Here is a 17,288-nt window from a genome sequence, read left to right as displayed (position 1 = left end):
CGGAAACTTTCAAATTAATAAAATGTGTACATCAAATTGAACTATGTCTGAATCTTTTAATTCTTACAAGAACATTTAATAATGCATGCATAGCAAGGCTTTATTCCTAAAGCGTGTACATATAGTCCGCAGGAGACAAATGGATACAGTAACAATGCATCACTTTCAACCACTTGTTGAAACAACTGTCAAAATGGATGGCTTGCAACATGACTGTTTTCAAAGAATTACAGTAGAAATGGTAAGACCACAGTACTGGTTGTCTGCAACTTCATACATCATCTGTCTTGGAAATCTGAAACAATAAAACTACATAATATATGCAGATCAAAACATGTCTCCTATATATGCACGTCATTACATACATTATCATCAGTTGAATGTGTGGTGGACAGGACATGAAAATCCATCAATACTAAAAATAAATGTTTATATTCACATGTGGACTAAACAGCAGTTAATAAACTATTGCTTCAAATGATCTCTAACTTCTAAACACAGAAATGAACGATTAACTGCACTTACCTCTGCTCAGCCATGAACTAGTCGAAAGCTGATGACGTAACATGAAGGTAGGCCCGCCCTCACGTGATACTGATTGGTCGATTGATAAGCTTAAATCTGATTGGCTAAAGAGTACGACTGCTCTGTGTTACGAGTGTTATGCTGCCAGGAAAGTCTCAAAAACACACACACACATATCTAAGGCGATTCGTACGTGAATGACGATTTGCACATTCAAATGCAAGGATACACTCGTACATTTTAAACATTCAAAGGTTTTTGTGCACAGTTGTATATCTACGAATTGTGTTTTGCATTTGTGAAATGTATTTTATGAGTATATAATTTTATTTTGCGCATGTGAATTGCTTTTTCACGCACGTGGATTTTTTTGTGTGTACGTGAATTAGGTTTCATGCATGTGAAATTGTATACGCATTTGTGAATCATGTCTTTTGCGTGAATTATATTTGAGACTGATCTGCCTCCATAAAGGAGAGGTACCGTTTTTCCTTCTGCCTCATTATCTCTATAATGAGTTGAGGCCGCCCCGCCCCCGGCGCTATTCAAATGGTTAATAGTTTAGGTGATCTAGTATGCATCGCATACGCCCCCCGATCAATGCCATAAAAACACAGTTTCTTCATCAGACTTACTGATAGTTCATCGCGTTTTGAGTATGGCACGCTTCTCCAGTAAAGACGCCCTTCAGATGATTCTGGACAGCGAGGAAGTTGTTTCCTCAGAGGAAGATTGTAACTCAGACTACGAACGGCAGCATTTTGAAGAGCGAATTCCGCCGAGGACACAATTTCGGAGTAAGTTTTACTTAAAAGTCTTTTGTCTTTTATTTTTCGTGTTCGCATTTATGAGGAAAAAACAATATTACGTGACAGTTCTCCATTATGGACGCGAGCGCTCTGAAAGCCACTAAAAGACTTTCAAACTTTCACAGAGACCTCAAAACAGAAACTACAAATCCTTTCTTTAAAACGAATTTCGTTTTGTATCAATTGTATCTTAATTTTTCATTAACAAATTTCCTGGATCTAAAGTAAATATAGGCTAGCAATCACAACATAAGGTACTTGAACTGGAGATCATCATTAACCAGACCGTAGCCTACTCGCCTCACATGTCTAAAAAATGTGAAATATATTTACAGAAAGCTGGTTCTAAACAAAACCATCCAAAACAAAAAACTATGTAGCCTAATAAATGTGCATTTCTCCGGTGCGTTCACTAGCCTACTGCGAAGATCGCGAGTCAATAGCCTATCGTCAACTTCATCTTTGCCAGAAGTTAAATTTAAATTGCGTGTGTGAATGAATGATGATGTTTTAGCAAACTGTATTGCTATACTGAGGAAAGGAAAATTCGACTGAAATATGTTGAAATAAAATGTAGGCTATTTGTATAAGCAACGTATTAAACTGCAAATTAACCCTCTGAGGTCTGAGCTGGAGGTGCCTGGAGGTGTTCTGACATGCTCTGACATTTGTGTTTTTTTCTGTTACTAGTGACATTTTCATGGCTAAAGTCTAATTACACTGTATTCAGCACAAACTCTGCTACAATAATATATCAGCAGCATGTATGTAAAAGTTTGTAGTTTTGAGATAATGACATTTATGCGTGGTTTGTGAAAATACAAAAAAAAATTCTCACTGAAATAAGGCCATGAAACCCATACTGATTATTTCTTCACAAGACTTTTGAAAATTGTATGACATAGCCTAGAATATTTGCTCCAAAACTATGTGAAAATCACCCTGACTGCTCATTCAGATAAGACAATATATTGATTTAAAATTTCTAAGACTGTTTTGTGTGACAAAGCCATATTCGAAGAGGCGTGATCATCTCATGAATATGTAAGCTTTTAACACCTGAGAAAGACAAAGACACTCCCCTAACTGCCCTATTAGGAGCGATCAGGCCCTGTCATTCAGAGCAACCTTGCACAAAGAATGAGGAGATTTAAAAAAGAATGGCTTTTAGATTGTTTGGATTTATTTACAACACAACACAATCCAAAAATACAAATGACAAAAGAGCACATTGAAAACAATGATCCAAAGACAGAGACCTTTGTGCCATTCCTAAAAACATTGTACATACCTTTCATTTCCAAGGTGTTTGATTTTCACTTTACCATGTTCATGTACAGAGACTCATGTGAATGTTGAAGTCAGCAGGACTCAGTTGCATCTGGTCCCTGAAAGAAAAAAAAAAAGTGAACATACTGGTATCAAAAGAAACAAGCCTGCACGATTTTGGGAATACATTTTAGATTTTTCTGGTTAAAATTGCTTTTTAAAATTCACAGAATACACACACACACACACACACACACACACACACACGTCTGGTTCACTATCTTTGTGGGGACTCCCCATAGACTTAATGGTTTTTATACCGTACAAACTGTATATTCTGTCCCCTTACACTAACCCTACCCCTAAACCTACCCATCACAGAACACTTTCTGCATTTTTACATTTTCAAAAAAATATAATTTAGTATGTTTATTTACCCATTCCCCTCATGGGGACCGCTGGCTGGTCCCCACAATGGAGGTGATCTCAGGTTTTACTATCCTTGTGGGGACATTTGGTTCCCACAATGTAATATAAATCAAACGCACACACACACACACACACACACACACACACACACACACACACACAAATGTTTCCAACAATATATAATATAAAGAACACCATATTTGTTGTGTCGAGTTCCTCCGATCATCCTTCAGCAGTCAGACACGGTGGTGACGTCCCATGCCAGGCCCAGTACTCATTGCATGCACGCTTGGTCAGCCCTTGCACTAGGCTAGATGCCAATACGCTGTGATTCCCTCTTGGTAATCCCAGATGTGTATTTTTCCATGGTATAATTTGCCTGTCTGTAAACCTGTGTCTCTCCCTGGGCAGATTTTGTTCTTCCCCAACTCTGTGTCGGTAGTAGTTACGTCTCTGTCTAGAGATCTATGTAGTTCTTTGTTAAATCATATCCGTAGCTGTCCAGTGGAATAGGCACACTTTCCCAGCGTTAACAACACTGGTCATGGCTAAAAAAACAAACATTTTTATTGGGAATTGAGAACACAAAACTTACACTACGTGGGGTGCTGGGTAGGTTACGACTGTATGAGGGCTGTTGCCAAAAGGGCATTCTGTATCTTGCCAGCATCTGCATCTCCAGCACTCGTAACACAGTTCAGTGACTGTGGCCCTTTCCATAGGGACCCCAATACGTCATTACTGATGTAACGTCGAATGCGACTGACTGAATACTGAATCATAATCATACACTGTTCCTTCGTTGGCCAGAGGAGAACTGAGCGACTGAAGCCTGGCTTCTCCCAAGTTTTTTTTTCCAGTTTTTTTATTTTTTTTATTCTGTCACTGATGGAGTTTTGGTTCCTGCCACTGTTGCCTTTGGCTTTTGTCTTGCTTAGTTGAGGACATTTAATATTCAACAATATTATTGATCTGCCTGCATTGACACCATTATATGAGAACTGAACTGAGCTGAACAATGACATCACGGTTTTCTCCAGAGCGGCTAATAAATTAACTAAATTAATAACATTTTCACTGAACTTACTTAAGCTGGACTATGACACTATTTTCCTCTAGAAACAAACTTTGTTGCATTATTTTCCAGTTATCTCTGTAAAGCAGCTGTGAAACAATCTGTATTGTAAAAAGCGCTATATAAATAAAGGTGACTTAACTTGACTTGAATGGGAATATCTCGGTTACTGATGTAACCCTAGTTCCCTGAATGAGGAACATGAGAGGGAATGGCCGTGATCCCTGTCTCGGCTCCTCCGCATAAACCTGAGTGAGTTGCTGGACAGCTTAGATATACCCGTATCAACAGGAGTGGCTCGGCATGCAAATCTCACTCGCCAATATTTATTGGCCCATTTTCTTAATACTAGCAAGTAAAACCCCAATATGTCAGTATCGACGTAATGTCTGAATGATCAGTAACCGAGACGTTTGTTTCATACTCTATTTTTCATTCCTGTTCTGTTCTGAATACAATTACATTTTTAGACTGACGCCAATTAAAAAACATCTTTATAGTGTTTATAATGTTTCTAAGCATTTCATTTAACAAAAGTTTACACTATTTCGGTATGCAATAATAAAATGTTACACTGATGCGGCCCTCAGTAGTCAATGCAGTTTATGATTTTCTGAAGAATAGTGTGTAATGATTGTGTTGGTGATCGAGCTCCTGGTGCCACAGATGCTCTTGTTAATGTCCCTCAGACGTCCTTCAGGATACGAGATCAGGGTTTAGCTTGAGGAATAGTAAACTAGGCTTGTTTACCCTGATGCCATCTGCATGTTTAAGAGAGGAGTGTTATTCTGCCTGACTGCAGTCACACACACACGACACACACACACACACACCTGAGGGACTGAGGCATGTTCGTCTTCACATGTCTCCTCTTAAGATGCTCATTAATATTTACGACATCAGGTCCTCCTCAGGAAGGCAGACGCTGGCATCCGTGAGCTGTGTTGTATTTGCAGTCAGACGTGTGTGTTAGTGTGTGTGTGAGTGTGTGTGTGATGTATTTGCAGTCAGACGTGTGTGTTAGTGTGAGTGTGTGTGTGTGTGTGTGATGTATTTGCAGTCTCCAAACATCTTGAGAACCGCAACACATCGTCTCTTACCGTCCATAATTCACACCAATACAGTATTTCCAAGAGCCACGTGTGTGTGTGTGTGTGTGTGAGTGTGTGTGTGTGTGTGTGTGTGTGTGTGTGTGTGTGTGTGTGTGTGTGTGTGTGTGTGTGTGAGTGTGAGTGTGTGAGTGTGAGTGTGTGTGTGTGTTTGTGAGAGCAAACAGAGGTCACTAATTATTCAGTCTCTGTTTTGCCTCGTTAGCAGATTGTGAATGTGAGAGGGAGTAAATGATGAAGACGACCTCAGAGCGACAGACACACACTTCTAACCCTCAGACGACACTGTTTGACTCTGAATGTGTTGCTTCTACAGATAAACATGGTCTGATGATCATCAGTGTCACAGAAATCCCCGAACATTATTTCTCCAGTCAATCAATAAACCGCATCACACTCTCACCCTATCCTGAGTGCTGGAGTGGTTCAGCCTAAAGTAATGACGTCGTCATCCGCTAAAACACTCGCGTGACTGTGTGCACTTTGACATTCATGTGAAGCGGGCCACAGTTCCAGTGCATCTGAACTCTAGTCTGGGGTTCGGGACCCGGTCCGTGTGACAGCTTCACATTAGCAGTTCTTCATGCGAACCGAGCCTGTTTCTGACTAACCTGCCAGCTTTAGAGTTCCCTCAGTCATGTTAGAGGAATCTCACGCTCTAGCAAAGAGAAAGAGCGAATCTATAATCCTGAGACCAAGCGAAACCCCAGTTAAAACAGTGAACGTCTCGATGTTTCAGTAGTGCAGTGACTCGAGCACATGTCAGAGGACGCCGCTGTACCGACTCATTTCATTTACTAATAATACACACAATAATCCCTCAGCGTTTCCCGCCGTCTAATTACTGCCTCCGCGTCTTTTTATTTTAATCCATTATTTATTTTCCATGAGATTAAACATGCAGTAAAAAGCCTAATTCGGTTTTGTTCGGCTCATGGTTGATTAGAATGTAGGGGGATATTTGAGATATGAAATTAAATCAGTGACTCACTCTCTCGCTCTGTGTGTGTGTGTGTTTGGTGTGTTCAGGAAGCTTCTTGTTCACAGCGTCTCAGTGTTTCTCACAGTAATAGGAATATTCTGCTCATCTGGCCTCTGTCTGTCCCGTGGGTTTCTCAGGGCATGACCGTGACCCGCAGCATGTGATTCTCACACACACACACACACACACACACACACACACACACACACACACACACACACACACACACACACACACACACACACACACACACACACACACACACACACGTCTATAAAGCCTGAATGTTTCATTACTCGCTGCTGGAGTCCAGAGCTGGCATTAATGTTGGAGTCGATTCAACAGAGACATCTAAACAATACCAGTGACACCGAGCACATCAAACCAATTACAGGAGATAGAAGAGAGGCCAGAGAAACATGAACCCAGAAGGCCACAGTAATGCTCACACACACGCTTTTATTCTCGCTGAAAGACTCGCTTTAGTCTCCTCCATGTCTTTTATATTCAAACACAGGGATTCCCAAACTCTTTGTCACACCAAATATTCTCCTAAAGTCAACCTGAGGTTTGAAGTTAATATTCCAATAATTGAATGATTTGTTTTCATGTTTGTGGTTCACTGGTGTTGTAGATGTATGTCTTATGATGTTCAATCTCTCGAATTGAATCAAATCAAGTACTCAAATGTTGGCAGGATAATGGTGAAACCCAGTATAAATGCATGTTGAGGGGGATCCAACATGGCGGCGAGCCGGATTTCTAGTTTTTACATTTATGCGTGGTTTGTGAAAATACCAAAAAAAATTGTCACTGAAATAAGGCCATGAAACCCATACTGATTATTTCTTCACAAGACTTTTGAAAGTTGTATGACGTAGCCTAGAATATTTGCTCCAAAACTATGTGAAAATCACCCTGACTGCTCATTCAGATAAGACAATATATTGATTTAAAATTTCTAAGACGTGTTTTGTGTGACAAAGCCATATTCGAAGAGGCGTGATCATCTCATGAATATGTAAGCCTTTAACACCTGAGAAAGACAAAGACACTCCCCTAACTGCCCTATTAGGAGCTATCAGGCCCTGTCATTCAGAGCAACCTTGCACAAAGAATGAGGAGATTTAAAAAAGAATGGCTTTTAGATTGTTTGGATTTATTTACAACACAACATAATCCAAAAATACACAACAAATGACAAAAGACAAAAGAGCACATTGAAAACAAATGCTGAGTCCCAATTCGCATACTATCCGTCCTAAATAGTATGCGAAACTAGAATTAGTACGTCCCAAATCGTAGTATGTTAAAATGAGTATTCCAAAGATACCCGGATGGTCTACTATTTCCGGTTAGAATTCGAAGTGCAGATAAATGCACACTCTAACGGCTAATATTGCCCACAACCCATTGCGTGCGGGAGGGAGGAGCTTTGCGGTGATGTAGACTTGGCAGTCGGATGCAGCAGCGGAGATGCGCCCTCAGTTTTTAAGTGTAAGAATTCAAATGTTTAACCCTAATTGAAGTTATATTTTATTGTCTCGTAATATTAATGGGTTTATGTTGTGCCAAAAAAGTCCCGTGTTTATCTTGTAGGGTCCGATGAAGATACTGAGCGCCTCATTGGGGTTATCAGGCTACAAAACAATAAATAAAAAGGCTCTAGTAGAGTGTCATGCAAGTGTCTTTTTTATGTATTTCTTTTGATGTTTTTGTCTGACTTATTTGTAGTAATACTGTGGCTGTACAAATGTTAACTTTATCAGTCAGTCCAACCAAAGAAACATGGTTACTACACTTTTACTATAGTAAAAGCATGGTTCATTTTCATCGGGGTATTTTTAAGTATTATACATAAGTATAAGATTAAGTATAAAATACGTTAAACAATAGTTACACTATAAACTTTAAATATTTTAACTCAGAAAATAAGTAGCTTTCGTTACACACATTTGCACATGAACGTCAGAACCAGCCGCCTCACAAACGACCTGCGTTTGTTTGATCTACGACGACGCCCTGCTTCACTCCTCAATTTGGTAAAAAACATTGTAAATGTATTGTGGGAAAAAAAGATGGGAATAGTAAATACAATTATATTGGATATATAAGAATGAATGAAATGTAAAATGTTTTGTTAACAGTCGCGGTGTGCGTAACTAGGCAACCACGTTCTCGTTTACGTTGCTTGACGTCATCGAAGTATGTCCCAGAACGTGCATACTCTTTTGCTACACACTCAAAAGTATGTACTTTTTCCTCACAAAAAAAGTACATACTTTTAGGTCGTAGTATAAGTAGGCGAATTGGGACTCAGCCAATGATCCAAAGACAGAGACCTTTGTGCCATTCCTAAAAACATTGTACATACCTTTCATTTCCAAGGTGTTTGATTTTCACTTTACCATGTTCATATACAGAGACTCATGTGAATGTTGAAGTCAGCAGGACTCAGTTGCATCTGGTCCCTGAAAGAAAAGAAAAAAAGTGAACATACTGGTATCAAGAGAAACTAGGCCTGCATGATTTTGGGAATACATTTTAGATTTTTCTGGTTAAAATTGCTTTTTAAAATTCACAGAATACACACACACACACACACAAATGTTTCCAACAATATATAATATAATGAACACCATGTTTGTTGTGCCTTGTAGGCATAAGCTATGTGCAGTACTGCATAAAATAATTATAACAATAACCTTTAGCAGCCTATAAATCTTCCAAAAGATTTCAGTAACAATGCTAGAGAAAAATATATTGATTATCTTATGTTACTTCAAATGTTTCCATTCGTTATGATGATATGAAATGAGATAATAGTAAAAACATAAAGCCTAATGTTTGTGCATTTTTCCTTTCAAACGCGATCGCGCTCCAAAATATGATACATTCAAACACCATCGCGCTCCAAAATATGATACATTCAAACCCACAGCGCGCTCCAAAATATGATACATTCAAACGCGATCGCGCTCCAAAATATGATACATTCAAACGCGATCGCGCTCCAAAATATGATACATTCAAACGCGATCGCGCTCCAAAATATGATACATTCAAATGTGATCGCGCTCCAAAATATGATACATTCAAACGCGATCGCGCTCCAAAATATTAAACATTATGGTTATACATATCTTTGTTTGAGCAGATATCCACAAACAGTATTTAAAAGTAAACACGGGTCTAAATAGTATAATATTCACCATATATCTAGCAACAGTTCAACTGCAATGTGAAGTTTATGCAACAATACCATAAACTAATAAGTAAGAATTTCTTACCTTACATCTTTCTTGTCTTCAAATCGCGTTCTTCTTCTTCTGATGTAAATCCAATGTAAGCTCAGACGTGTCTTCCAAACTCGACGAAAAGCAGAGACTTGTGAAGTGTTTTGGTGTTTTGTGTTTGAGATAACGAGGGCGTTCGCGTTCCATGTGGAGATTTGCATGTAAATCTCTTTTGCGCGAGTGGGCGTGTCGAATTAAAAAGTAATTAGCAAGCGTTTGAGATACTGGACATCCTGTTGGTTTTATACAAATTACTTAAACAGAGAATATTTGTTTTCAGTTTGAATCCGATCATTTAAAAGAACACACTTAAATGTGTATAAAGGTATATGGCTCATAAATGTGTGAGAAGTATTCGCTGAGTTTTGTTTCAGTTTATAGACGTGCTCAAGAAAAAAAAGTTCACCGCGACGGAGAGGCAGAACGCACACCCTGTTTATTTTCTTTATTTTACAAAAGCACAATGTTTTGATTTGATTGTAAGTGGACACATTCAAAAGTAGAAATATCACAGATTCTTTTTTTATATTTCTTTTTTCTGTATGACCATAAATTATGGAGTAATTTAAGTTTATTGTGCTACAATGTGAAGAAAATCCAGCAAAACGTGGGGGCGCGTTTGCCGACCTCAGAGGGTTAAAGACTAAGTAGCAGTGGTTAAATTGGGCCGGGGCTCTCCGGGGCTCAGCCCCGGCACATAAGCCTGCTCGTTTGCAGTCAGTTGCCTACTGGAAATTATGTCACATAAAATTTGATGAAAGTGATGCTTTTGCAAACATATTTCTGATTATAAATGAAAGATTTTGAAATGGCATGTCTATTTTGTCTCGGCGGAGCTGAGATGAGAACAATCGGAACACGGACGTCTTGTTCAGCTGCTTAATCTCGTTGTCAGTCGACCATGATCGCACACCGCTCGCGCATGCCATGCGCATCTAGATATGCTACTTCTCAGAACTCCGACACGGATAAATGTATGCAGCAATAATGAATGTTCCTGGGAGATCCGTAGTTGCGCGGGATGTGGAAGCGTGCAAAAGTTCCAGAACCTTCTACTGCCTTAAAAAAAAATTATACAAAAACACGAGCTGCTGGCCGCCGCTGCAGCAGCAGATCAATTTTGTCAAGTTCAGCACAACGTTGGTTCTACAAAAAGTGCCCTGCCTTGAATGACAAGGTAAGGAAAATATATTTGGCACATTGTATGGGTCACTATATCATAACAAGGTAATACAATGTGTAATCAAGCGTTTTATATTTATATTCTGTGAATTACACTGCAAACCAAAGTAATACTACCCTCCGGATGAAGAAGGGTTGGCTCTCCACAGAACATAACATTCATTTTATTTTATTTTTCATGTTCGCACTTCGCATATGAGGAAAAAACAATGTTACGGACGGGACCGCTATGAAAGCGGCACTAAAAGACTGTTTAAAACTTTCACTGAGACCTCAAACAGAAAGCACAAAGCCTTTCTTTAAAATGAATTTCGTTTTTTATTAATTGTATCTTAATTGTAATCAATGTTTAATCAACCAATTGCCTGGATTTAATAAATAAGACGTAAATATAGTATATAAACAATTTAGATAATCACGACACGGACGCGCCGGCGAGTGAACTGGACTCTCGTCTCATAAATGAAACGAAACTCAGCGTATAAGGGAGCCTACTTGCCTGACAGACCTGATAAATATATCTATAGAAAGCTTGGAAGGTCTTCTTTTAAACAGAACAATTCAAAACGAAAGAAAACAGACCGCTGCTTGTGTAATCCGAAATGTGCATTTCTCTCTGGTGCGTTCACTACTGCGAAGATTGCGAGGATAGCATCGTCAACTTCATCTATGCAGGCAGGGCACTGACACAGAAAACACTTGTTTATTAATAAACAATTAAAATGTCTCCTTGCTATATTTTACATATTCATAATCATTACTTTTGCCGGTTCTTTGTGACAGCTTTTACGTGCTTTATTGGCAGCGCCACCCTTATGTTACATGAACGCGTCACCACCACATCAGCTCCGAAAACAGGACATTTTTTTCAATCCCTGTTTTGGCAGGGGGAAAAACTGATCAGAAAATGTAACGAAACGTTGTAGAAATGTAGTGGAGTAGAAAGTATAATAATTGCTGCAAAATGTAACGAAGTAAAAGTCAAAAGTATGCACTATTGATTCTACTTAAAGTAGGCTATTTGTACTTCGTTTCATTCCACCACTGCTGATTAACAGTAATGTAAATGCTAAATGTCCTAATACCTGTTGATACTACAACAATGCAAATATGCTCTTAACCTTGCAGTTTTTCACATATCATGTACGACTCAATTTCTCCATTTCTTTGCACAAAACTCTCCAGAAAATGCCATTTAATAGTTTATTTTTCAAAAGAAAATTCCCGGGGGGAGCATACCCCCGGACCCCCCTAGGGAGAGCCCCCCCCCACATAATAAATCCCAATTTAACCCCTGCTAAGTAGTATCCGAGTTTAACTGCGGTCACAAAGAGTGTTGATTCGTCATGGCAAATCGAAGAACCATAAAGAAATATCTGGATACAACTGAGGAGACTCTTGACGGTAATGAAGCTAGTGCTAAGCTAGTGTGAGAGGATAATGAGGTAATGAAGGCTCTCGCTGATATGAAAACCTTCCTCTTCCAGATGCGAAGGCGTCCTGAATGCTTTTCAAGAGATAAAAAATGACATTTCTGAGTTTGGTGGCGGATATCAGAAGCGGAGCAGCGAGTTACTGATAATGTGGAGAAGTTACAGAAAACAGTGGATGTTCTGGAGTTGGATGACGTAGTTTTCACAGCTGAGAGTCGCACCAAAGCTCATGTTCTGATAGATTGTATACATTGCCGTTGCGTCGAAACTGACGCTATGGGGAACGCTTTGCGTGATGACGTCTTGAAGCACATGTAAAATCAGTCCAATGGTGTGGCGGAACGTCAGAGGCGGGTGACGTCACGTACCAGGAAGCTATAAAAGCCGGCCCGAAACAGAAAACGAAAGCTTTCTGAGTCTTCAGTTGCGCTCTGTGTGAAATCTGTCTGTATATTTGGTGTTGTCTGTCTATATCATATATATATATATATATATTCAGTATGGCGAGCAAGCAGCAGTTTAGAGTGTGTGTCCATCCCTGCCCGCGTTATTTAATGGGAGGTGATACTCACGCTCTTTGTGTTGTTTGTTTGGGTGAGGAGCATGCCCAGTCAGCACTCGAGGGTGGTGACTGTGTGCATTGCGACGCGCTTCCATTGCGTTCGCTCCGATCCCACTTGGCTCGGTTCAATCCCGATCGCGTTCCCCAGGGCTCGGGTCCCGCCGCTGCCGAGGCACGGCGGCAATCACAGACCTGGGGTTCGCAAATGGATCTATCAGTGGATGTTGAGACGGGCTCTGCCTTATCTCAGCCTCCTTCTGATAGATCCAGTGCCTCTCATCAGGGTGTGGAAGCACGCATTGCGGTTTCTTCCCCCCCGATGGAGGCACCAATACTGCAATTGTCCAGCTCTGAGGAGTTGGACGTTGTTAGTATTGACGCTGAGTCTGAGGATTCGCCACCTCAGTCTCATGCGTTTGAAGAATTGCTTGATGTTATCACTAGAGCTGTCGAGCGATTATCTATTGAGTGGCCAGTAGATAGGCAGGGCGCTCGTTCGAAAAGCAAGCTCGACGAACGTTTCCTGCCATCTCGTGCACAGCCTCAGTGCAGAAGCCTTCCGTTTTTCCCCGATCTCCACACCGAGGTGTCGAGATCGTGGGGGAAACCAGTGTCATATCGAGTGTATACTGCACAAACATCACACTATTCATCCATTCACAATTATAAAGAGCATGGTTATGGGGAGATGCCGAGGGTGGAAGAGACGCTCGAGAGCTATCTCTCTCCAGCAACGGCATCTTCTCTGAAGGCTCCTGCACTTCCATCCAAGCCAGTAAAAATGACATCTTCCCTGGTTCATAAAGCTTATGCCGCCGCCGGTCAAGCTGCAGAGTGTTTACATACAATGTCCATAATGCAGGCTTACCAGGCTGAGTTATTGGGTGATTCTGAGGATGGCGGGGGTATTAGTGCTGATACGGTGTCTGAATTGCGTAGAGCCACAGATTTGTCTCTCAGGGCCACCAAGGAGACGGCTAAATCCATCGGCCGCTCTATGGCAGCCCTGGTGGCCACTGAGAGGCATCTGTGGCTCAACTTAAGTGACATAAAGGACAAAGAAAAACATGTTCTTTTAGATGCACCAGTATCCACTCAAGGGTTATTTGGAGATGCAGTTAACAGTGCTGTAGCTAAATCACAAGAAGCTTCAAAACAGGCAGCTGCACTTCAGAAACTTCTCCCCCGCCGTTCTTTCATTGAGGCTGCTGAGCGGGAGCAGCCTCACTCATCTAAAAAGAGCGCTGAGCACCGTGCCACTCAGAAACAGAGCGTTTCCTCCCGTGCTCCCCCACAAAAAGCTCGGGGACACGGAGGGCGCTCTCAAACCCAGCAGTCTTCGAGGGGTAAAACGGATCTGCGGACCGTTATTACCGCCAAGAAGGCTGCTGGGAAAAAGTCCTGATGTCTGAGGGCTCAGGACAAATGAGGGTAGTCCCCCCGAAGCAGAGCGGTTAACACCTCTTTTCACGGTGCCCGTCTCTCTTCGGTGCCCTCAGGGGACCGTTCTGCCAACCCTGCCGCCTCCGGTGCTACAGGGCGCAGCAGTCTCGGGCGAGCACATATCTCAAGGTCCACCCGGAAACGTAGTGGCCTCGGGATGCCCGCCCCCTCTGAGGAGGGTGCTAGAGCAGTCTGTTCTGTCGTTCCCTGCCGGTGCGCCGTTACAGGGCGACGAACCGACTACTCAACAGCAACACAATCCAGAAACCAGTCTCGAGAGGCTGGTACCTCTAGTAGAATCTTTGACAGCGTGGAAGCTACTGTCAAATGTTTCTCGTTGGGTCCTGCAGACCGTGGCAAAAGGGTATCAGATACAATTCTAGAAACGCCCAACTCGGTTTATGGGGGTCCTGCCCACAGTGGTGGGCCCCGAGCAGGTTCTGGTTATGGAACAGGAAGTAAACACTCTGTTAGAGATAGGGGCCATAGAATATGTACCTCCCTCCGACAGGGAAACCGGGTTTTACAGCCGGTACTTCATAGTTCCAAAGAAGGACGGGGGATTGCGTCCCATTTTAGATATTCGAGTTCTGAACAAGTCATTCATTCAGCTCAAGTTCAAAATGTTAACATTGAGACAAATCGTGTCACAGATCAGGTCCGAGGACTGGTTTGTCACGATAGACCTCAAGGACGCATATTTCCATATTTCCATCCGTCCTTGTCATTGGAAGTTCCTGAGGTTTGCTTTCGGGGGCAAAGCATACCAATATCGAGTTCTTCCATTCGGCCTGGCTTTATCACCCCGCACTTTCACCAAATGCGTGGATGCAGCTCTGGCGCCTCGGCGCCTCCAGGGTATTCGCATCATGAACTACATCGACGATTGGTTGATTTAGCTCAGTCGCATCAGTTGGCGGTTCAACATCGAGATGTTGTTCTCGCCCACATGAAAGAGCTGGGGTTACGGCTGAACGCCAAGAAGAGTGTGCTTTCTCCACTTCAGAGGACCACTTTTTTAGGCGTGGTTTGGGATTCAGTGTCGATGCAGGCGCGCCTGTCACCGCCACGTGTAGATTCCATCCTTGCAGCTGTGAAAAGTGTAAAGCTAGGCCAGCTACTCACTGTCAAACAGTTCTAGAGACTGTTGGGTCTCATGGCAGCAGCTTCCAACGGGATACCTTTTGGACTACTGCACATGAGGCCCCTGCAGTGGTGGCTCAGGACCAGAGGGTTTTCCCCGAGGGGCAATCCATTTCGCACAATCAAGGTCACGCGGCGATGCCTACGTGCCTTGGTTATGTGGAAGAAACCTTGGTTCCTGTCCCAGGGCCCAGTGCTGGGAGCCCCTTGTCGTCGCAAACTGCTAACGACGGATGCTTCCCTCACGGGTTGGGGAGCGATCCTGAGGGTCGCTCATCTCAAGGTCTGTGGGAGGACCATCATCGTTCCTGGCATTCTATAGCCTAGAGATGTTAGCTGTCTTCCGGGCTCTGAGGAGCTTTATCACAGGTCTCAGGGGACACCATGTGTTAGTACATACGGACAACACGTCGGTAGTCGCCTATATCAACCACCAAGGGGGTTTGCGCTCGCGCCCATTATCCAATCTGGCACGCCATATCCTCTTGTGGTCCCAGGGGAAGTTGCTGTCACTCAGGGCAGCCTACCTCCCCGGGGTTCAGAATATAGGAGCAGACACTCTGTCGAGACAGGGGCCGAGGCCCGGGGAATGGAAGCTCCACCCCGAGGTGGTGGAGCTGATATGGAGGGACTTTGGTCTCCCTCACGCATCCAGCTCCTCTGGGACTGGATGCTATGGTACAGACGTGGCCGAGGCTACGTCTGTACGCTTTTCCCCCAGTGGCTCTGCTCCCGGGAGTTCTGGAGAGAGTTCGCAGGGACCGGGTTTGCCTGCTTCTTATAGCCCCGCGCTGCCGGGCAGAGTATGGTTTCCCGATCTTGTGTCCCTCCTCGACGGGCATCCTCTGGAGCTTCCTGTCAGGAGGGGCCTTCTGTCCCAAGCAGGGGGCTCAATATTTCACCCCCGCCAGAACTGTGGAACCTGTGGGCTTGGCTTCTGAGGGGGCCCAGCTCATAGAGTCAGGTCTCTCAACTGAGGTTGCTGAGACCATTCTACAGTCCCGAGCTCCCTCCACGAGGAAACTTTATGCCCTGAAGTGGAGAGTATTCACTTCGTTGTGTAGTGACCGTCGGTTGGATCCAGTCAACTGCCCAATTGGTACAGTTCTGGAGTTCCTGCAGGACCGGTTCACTGCAGGTCTAACCCCGTCCACTTTAAAGGTTTATGTGGCGGCCATAGGTGCTTACCACATTCCTTTGGGTGGAATGTCTGTGGGGAAAGACCCTTTGGTATCTCGTTTCCCTCGTGGCACTTGGAGGTCCGCCTCCCTTTCGAAATCGGACCAGGAGGCGAATCATTTGCTTTTCCCTGTTCGGGCGTTAGACGCAAATGTCCACAGAGCTGCCCTGTGGCGTAAGAGTGATCAATTGTTTGTTCGCTTTGGGCCCCCTAACAAAGGAGGTCCAGTGTCTAAGCAAAGGATGAGCAAGTGGGTGGTTGAGGCTATCTCACTTGCTTATGAGACGGCTGGACAGCCTTCTCGTTTGGCTGTCCGGTCGCACTCTACTAGGAGTATGGCGGCCTCTAAGGCCCTTATATCAGGAGTATCTTTACAGGACGTTTGTGATGGTGCAGGCTGGTCCTCACCGCACACCTTCGTCAGGTTCTACTCTCTGGATTTAGACTCTGCTCCAGGGTCTCATGTTTTGTCTTCTTAGTGCTGCTCACTTGATACACACAGGACAGACATTTGTAGCTATGGAGGCGTTGGTATAGACGTTCCCCATAGCGTCAGTTTCGACGCAACGGGAGTTCCCTTGAAATGGAACGCCTCGGTTACGACTGTAACCTCGGTTCCCTGAAGAGGGAACGAGCGTTGCGTCGCCTTGCCATATCTCCTTCATGCCTGTCAGCGCGACTTCAGACTTTACGAAGCTTTCGTTTTCTGTTTCGGGCCGGCTTTTATAGCTTCCTGGGACGTGACGTCACCCGCCTCTGACGTTCCGCCACACCATTGGACTGATTTTACATGTGCTTCAAGACGTCATCACGCAAAGCGTTCCCCATAGCGTCAGTTTCGACGCAACGCT

At 43.2% G+C, this 17,288-nt stretch overlaps 1 protein-coding gene across 1 annotated transcript in view; it reads left to right on the top strand.

Moving 5' to 3' along the window:
• The window catches only part of nrxn2b (neurexin 2b), a 558,448-nt gene that overhangs the window by 210,473 nt on the left and 330,687 nt on the right, over window positions 1–17,288 (top strand). The gene's annotated exons all lie outside the window — the stretch shown is intronic.

This window comes from Leuciscus leuciscus, assembly GCF_965113295.1.
Source record: "Leuciscus leuciscus genome assembly, chromosome: 2".
In the NCBI taxonomy this organism is placed as follows: Eukaryota; Metazoa; Chordata; class Actinopteri; order Cypriniformes; family Leuciscidae; genus Leuciscus; species Leuciscus leuciscus.
This window is presented reverse-complemented; position numbering and strand designations above follow the sequence as displayed.